Here is a 7,481-nt window from a genome sequence, read left to right on the forward strand (position 1 = left end):
TGGTAAAATGACTCCTTTAGCCTGTCAGGGTAGGACTTTTCTTTGAACCTCAGAATGTGTTGGGTTGCTCTTCTCTGGATTTATTTGAGTGAACTTTTTCTCCTATGCTATAAATCCTGTAATACAATATGTACAAATCAAGCAATATTTATTTTAAAATACATCTAAAATAGATCTCAGAGATTACACAGTTTACTAAAGACTTTCTGTAAGATCACAATTCAAAAACATCAATAAACCAGAGAAATCTCAAATTCCTGAGCATGTTGGAGAGTCTCTGTGCGCTCTGGTTTTCCAATCCAGTTTTCATAAATTATTCTCAATTATTTTAATTAATATGATTACTTTTATTGGCCAAATTGAACATTGATTTAACATATTTAATCCTCAGAAAATAGATCTTAAAACAAGAAACTAATTCCAAGTGTAGTACATTTAAACAGTTCAGGACCTGGGCTAAAGTATTGGAATTATTATTAATAATAATAATCATCATCATCATAATAATAAACTTTATTTATAGAGCACCTTTCATACAAATAGCAGCTCAAAGTGCTTTACAAACCAAGCATAAAAATAAAATCTTAAAATTAAGAGATATACTGTACTTCAGTTTTAAAGGAAAACACAATAATTAGACACACATTCCATTAATTAGACATTTAAATCCAATAAAGGAACAGGAGGATTGGAGAAAACAAAAACACAGAAGACTACATAGTCTTCTCAGAATGGGGTTAAGAACTTTGGTTTGCAGCTGATAAATTCTTATCAGAAAGAAGTTATGGCATCAAAAGTGCGAATGCTTCAGTTGTGAAATGAAATACTTTAAAAATACCTACTGTATATGTAAATGTGGCATGTCCGCAGTATTTTAATTGTTTCAACTCACCTGTCCTAGAAGTAATTTTGGCCTCTATTGTGTCTATATATGGTGCATTGATTGATTAATAAGTCAAATGGTGAAGGGCTGAGAGCCACATCCTCACATGGGTTTAATTTAGAATAGAATTGGTACAGTATATAAGCAGATTCATTGGAGTAGCTTCATTGGTGTTGCTTTAGTGTAGAGCTCCTTTTGTTTGTACTGTATTTGTAGATGGTTTGGTGAAAATCAATTCTCCCTGGACAGTATTTTGTTTTCCATTGTGCATTTTCCCAAGATTTTCCCAACCATGAATGCAACAGTTTCCTTGTACCTCCAGCTTTCACTCACGTTAATGAGTCAGCCCATTGCTCCAGTCGGACTAGGAATACAAAGTATTGTGCAGCAGTTTTTCATTAAATGACAAATATCTATGAATAATGGACATGTTTCAATAGTGCTTAAACAAGCACACAGATTAGTTATTGGCAGTTTAAAGTTGAAATTGAAGTTTTTCTTCTGTCTGAGCAGTATAGGGCTATAGCAGTAAATTATTAATTAAGGAATCATAAAACAAATATTAAAGACTCCGAATCTGCAAAGGTAAAATACTGTAAAGTATTTGAGTAGTTTTCAAATACTGTTTTTAAAGGATGAATTATCTCTAATGGATACTCAAAGGACAGCATTACAACAACTTCCTTAGTTGCAAACCAACTATTGAGTCATAACTATTTATGTACTTTATTTATATATATACTATATACTAATTTATATATATACTAACGGAGTGTGTTTCTGAGTTGCAAAACATCTTTCATGGCTATTTGCAGATACAGAAAAGCTACCACAGACATTTTCTTCTAGTCCAACACTGTTTTATTCATCCATTAATGCAAATTGGTCAGCATTGGTTACAGTGGTTAACCTTGCCTCATAGCACCGGTTCTGCCCATGTTCATGTGAGATTATCTGTGTTCAACAGAGGACTGTGCTCAGAATCACATCAGAACAAGCATGTTTAAACAGTGATCTAAAAAAGAGAGTGATGGCTAATTCCAAAGAGTAGACAATGTCATAGGGACATAAACTGAAACAAAATCAATATTGTACCTGAAATATTAGTCTTCAGATATGCCCAGCTCCTCAATTTATCACATTCTGTCCTCAATATAGACATTCCTTTATAGCACAATTAAAGCTCTTTTTGTTTCGTTGATTAGTTGAAATAGAAACATCTTGTGTTAAATCTGACACTTCTCTCTTGGCAATATTTTGTGTCCTTCATAGCAAATATAAACAGCCAGCCCATCGGGTGGAAAAGCAAACACATTTGAAATATCATACATATAACAAGTGAAATCTAATGTCAGGAAGTAATTGATACATTGATTAAATAAGAGTTCATAGTCCCTTCCCAAATGACAACAGCAATTAAAGCCAGAACACTAAAAAGAATTACTGTAATATAGAAAACATTACCATTCAAAATAAAAATCATACCCAGAACCAGTGCCATCTTTTAAGAGAACAGTTTCCATTTTTCCATTTTTTAATTTCAATAATTAAAGCCAGAATCGGTAACCATTCAAAGCTTGGTTTCAAACTGAATCAGCATGATCAGCAGATTCTTCTGTTTATCTTGATCTCTATGAAGAGGAAACACTTAATGAATTCCAGTATTTTCCAGCTCTGTCATCTTGTGCTCCAGCCCTTCTGCCTGTGTTCAGCATCTTCTGAGTCTAGCAATTATTTAATTAATCAGACCAAGTACTTGATCAGCTTAAGCATTCAAATTGTTCACCATTTCTACAGTCTGAGAGATCACTGTTACCATGTACATATTCACAAGGCAGGTATGGCAATTTTTCCAGATCTCTGTAGACATCTATACTATTCCTGTACTTTGGAAAACATTCCATATTATATTATATCCTGTCCATATAATATTATATCCTATCCTAGAGAAAACAATTATTTTAATCCAATTGCTCTAACACCAGATGAAAACTTGGTACAGTATCTCAATCAGTCAGTAAAGTCATATCCATTTGCTAATAAACAAGAATAAACTAGAAAAGATGCACTAGTTATCCTTACTTACCTGATTTCAAAATAAGGACAAACACAAAACATATGCAAGAGTAATTTTCCTTGACTTTTCTTTAGCTTTTATCACAATCCACCCATAAATTATATCATCAACTCATATCTGAAATCTTGGTACAATTAATTCATTACAAGAAGGTAGCTGCAAGTTAAAGTTAATAATACACTTTTTTAAAGGTAATAACTAACTGTGGAGTGCTCTATGGTTGTGCAAGTCCAGATTGTAAGTGTAAGTTGTTGTGTAAGAGAATATTGTAATTCTCTATACAAATGATTATATTGCCAGTGGACCAAGCCAATTACTAATCAAATTTTCTTATGATTTTATCTTTTTCTGATGAATGATAATGATATACTCATCAATTTAGCTGCACCTGTTTATTAAGATCATGAACAGGACAGGAGACAAAATGCACCCTTGGCAGAGTCTGATGCCCAGCTTGAAAAGGCCTGACATAACACCAAGAATGTGGACACAACATTGCTCCACAAATTGGGACCAGATGGCACCCAGCAGCAACCCTGGCGCCTGATACTCCTGTAGCACCTTCCATAAGATACCCTAGGGAACACTGTTGTAAGCCTTCTCCATGTGCATAAAACATGATGTGACGGGGTGGGAAACTACCTTGACATGGCAGGGTGGCAAATTCTCATGTATCTGTTTGAGGATAAAGATTTGGTCTACTGTTCCATGGCCAGGATGGAATCTGCATTTTAACTACTGTCTTTGAGGTTCAGTGGTCTCCTTTCTAGCACACTTTCCCTGGGAGGCTCCCTCTGTAGTTGGAACACACCCTCTGGACCCCGTTTTTAAAAAATGGAGACCTCTACCCCAGTTTGCCAATCCAGAAGTATTGTCCCCACTATCCACGCAACATTGAAGAGGAGTGTTAACCACGATACTCCAACAATGTACAGTGCCTCAACATTTCTCCTCTCCGTTCCTGCAGCCCTACCTCTACGGATATGTTTAATCACCTCAGTACACAGAAAGAGACTCAATCCCAACACAGGCTACTCCTAGCACTGCTTCCTGAAAGGTGAGATATTTTCAGTTTCCTCACCCCTGCTGAGAACAGCCTCGGCAATATCTGGACATCCCCGCCTGAGTCATGAAACGGTTTGTAAGAACATCTTCAAGGTTCCTTGATAGTCAATTTCCACAGCCTCTCTGAACACCTCCTATACCTTGGCATTTGCTTTAGCAACTTCCGCAGCTGCAAACCTCTTGGCCTGTCAGCCAAATCCGGAGAACCCCCTACCCAAACAATGCACAGAAAGCTTTCTTATAGTGAGTAGTTTCCCTCACTACTGTTTTTCCTCTGATGCCCCAATTCTATATCATAACAGTGCAGATACTGTGATGGAATAGTGTGATCAGAATGCCTGAATATTAATCACTAGAAAAACTAAATTGTCTTTGGACTCAAACAGAATAAATATCCTTACCTGGTCATAACTAGTCTATTAAGCAAGGTACATCCTATACGGATGCAGCCATTCAAAACAAGCGGGCGATACCGCATTATTTTGCGGTGCACTTGACGCAGCCTACCGCGAGTTACCATAAATTCTCGTATAGTACCTCATAATACCACGTGGTACCGCAAGTAAATTAATAGTATCCGGAATTTCCGCAAGGTGGAGCTAACAAAGCTCAACCTCTCATGTTTGAGCTGTCGCCATCAAAGTCTTTAACGAAGATATTACTAATAGTATTAATAATGAATGACCTTGGACAAGCTGTAAACTCAAAGTATTGCCCTGGTCCACATTCTTTTTTTTATTGACTCTCTTTGTAAAAGTAACACCACAGCATTTCGCAATCACGCATTTGTTTCCAATCATGCACAGTACAGTAATTTTGGAGAATCTCCGATTCACCATGCCTTTCACATGCTCATTAAAGAGATTGATTTAGGAACATAAACATATTACTGTATGCAAACTGTACTGTATACAGTATGTATATGTATATTTAATGTCTTTACTGTGCCCGTTTAAGTATTGAATATTTATATGGAATTTTACCACTTAAGGGAAATCTTAGTAGCTGAGCATAAAAAGAATAGGAGCATACTGTAACGTGTGTGAAGGCCATAAACGATATTAATTTTGGAACATAAACATACAGTATATGGCTGGTCTCGGTACTTTAAAGAAAAAATACACACTAGTATTCCATTTCTCCCTAAACATTTTAAGCATCAAAGTCTTTAACTAACGTGATACCGGAGTCAACAAGCATACTTTTAGAATTTGATTAAAAGGGAATATAATATGGAATCGCGTATCTAAAGAAATTAATAACGATATAATTATATTCATGTACCGCAACACAAGAATAGTACACGCTGTATGATGTCTGTTGATAATGTTTCTGTAGGGCTTTTTCACCACTCCTCATGTGACCTTGCTGGTGGCACTGTGGAACACATTTTGCTGACGATTCCTCTTCACAGGCAGCTGATAACAACCCGGTTATTGATGTCATTAACAACATTAATCCCAAACAGAGCTGTTGGACTCCCCCCTCTGGCCGTTTTCCACCGGTCGATTATTTCATTAACCAATGCACCAATCAAGCTCCCAAGACACTCTCTATAACCAGTAAACATGGGTCTAACGTCACCCAAGGAGAAATCCAGGCGCTCCAGTCTCTCCGCAACAGGGATGATATCATTATCAAATCAGCGGACAAAGGAGGCACTGTTGTGGTGTGGCGTAAGGACCTATATATTTTCAAAGCCTCTAGACAACTAACCAATACTTCTGCCTACCTCCCTCTCTAACAGGACCCTACCACTGACTACCAAAAGGAAATGGTATCCACCATTTCCCTTCTTATCAGCAGTAAGGATATCCCCCAGGAGGCGAACCGGCTCATCATTGAACATCCCCAGGTATCTCAATTTTACCTCCTCCCCAAAATCCACAAACTGGAAACCCCTGGACGCCCCATCGTATCAGCATGCAACTGTCCAACATCTTACATCTCAGCCTATCTCTACAGCTTTATGAGACCACTGGTTGAAGGTCTTCCAACATACTCTACATCAAGGACACCAACCACGTGCTCCAACTTTTTAATGATTTCCAATTTCAGGGCCCCACTGGACAAATGCACAGTGCTTGATCAACCCACCCACACCCAAGTACGACTTGCAGAGCTGGTTCTCACACTGAGTGCTTTCTCATTCAATAACCTTTTTTATCAACAGGTTAGTGGAGTCACCATGGGCACCAGAATGGGACCCACCTATGCCAATATTTTTGTCTGCTGGGTAGAAGAATGCTTCTTCACTTCCTTCACTGGCTTTGTCCCTGACCTCTACAAACGATACATTGATGACTGTGTCGGTGCTACCACATGCTCTAACGACCAGCTTGAGCACTTTTGCATCATTTCCACCCATCCCTCAAATATACAATTAACATATCTTCCTCTACTCTTCCATTTCTAAACATCAACTTCTCCATTCACTACCCCTGTCTACTTCAGTCTATTACAAACCCACTGATTCACACAGCTATCTCCTGTACAGCTCATTTCACCCCAAACACACTAAAAACTCTCTCCCTTTTTCAAAGTTCCTTCTGCTACGACAACTCTGCAGCAACAACACAATCGGTTTCCAGAACCAAGCCCTCAAAATGTAATCTTTTTTCATTAACAGATGATACCCTAACAGTGATATTGACAGGGCCCTTGCCTGACCCAAAAACATCCCTCGGACCATTAACTCGAGCAGGAACTCCCGCCGTAACAACTGCATTCCTTTGGTGCTTCCCTACCACCCCAACACACTTTCTATCTCCAGGACTATTAACGACAACTTTTTACATCCTCTTTTCTGACCACCCCATCATCTCATATCGCCGACCACCTAATTTGCGTAACCTTTTTGTTCACAGCTCCCTTGACTGCCCTCAGCAACCATCCACTCCAGGCACTTTCCCTTGCAACAGAGCCTGCTGTATCACCTGCAAGTACATATCTAACACCACACTCATTCAAGGCCCCTCAGGACAATTCTGGATCACTCAGATGACATATTGTACCTCCAGCAACCTTATTTACTGTATCTCTTGCAGTAAATGCCCAGCCATCTACATTGGGGAAACAAGAAGGAGACTTGGAGACCATTTCAGAGAACATGTTAGGGCTGTGAAGATTAAAGATTTTTCCAAGTATTGTTTCTCATTTCACCTCTGAAAACCATGATCTCACTAATCTCTCTGTCTGTGTTCTCATAGATGGTTTTCCTAACTCCCACATAAGAAAGACTACTGAAACTAAAAGTATCCTGCAGCTAGGATCACACCTTTCCTCCTCTCTTAACAGCAGACTCATTTTATTATAAATTATCTCTAATCATTGTGGGTTTCATTTCACACCTCTCCTCACCTACCCTGACTTCACACTACCTGATTGGCCACTCTGTCTGTCCCCTGCTCCCACATCTGGCCCCTCCTGTCTCCCACCTTTTGTTCTCCTATGCTA

Source organism: Atractosteus spatula, chromosome 14 (assembly GCF_055471065.1).
Source record: "Atractosteus spatula isolate fAtrSpa1 chromosome 14, fAtrSpa1.hap1, whole genome shotgun sequence".
Lineage (NCBI taxonomy): Eukaryota > Metazoa > Chordata > Actinopteri > Semionotiformes > Lepisosteidae > Atractosteus > Atractosteus spatula.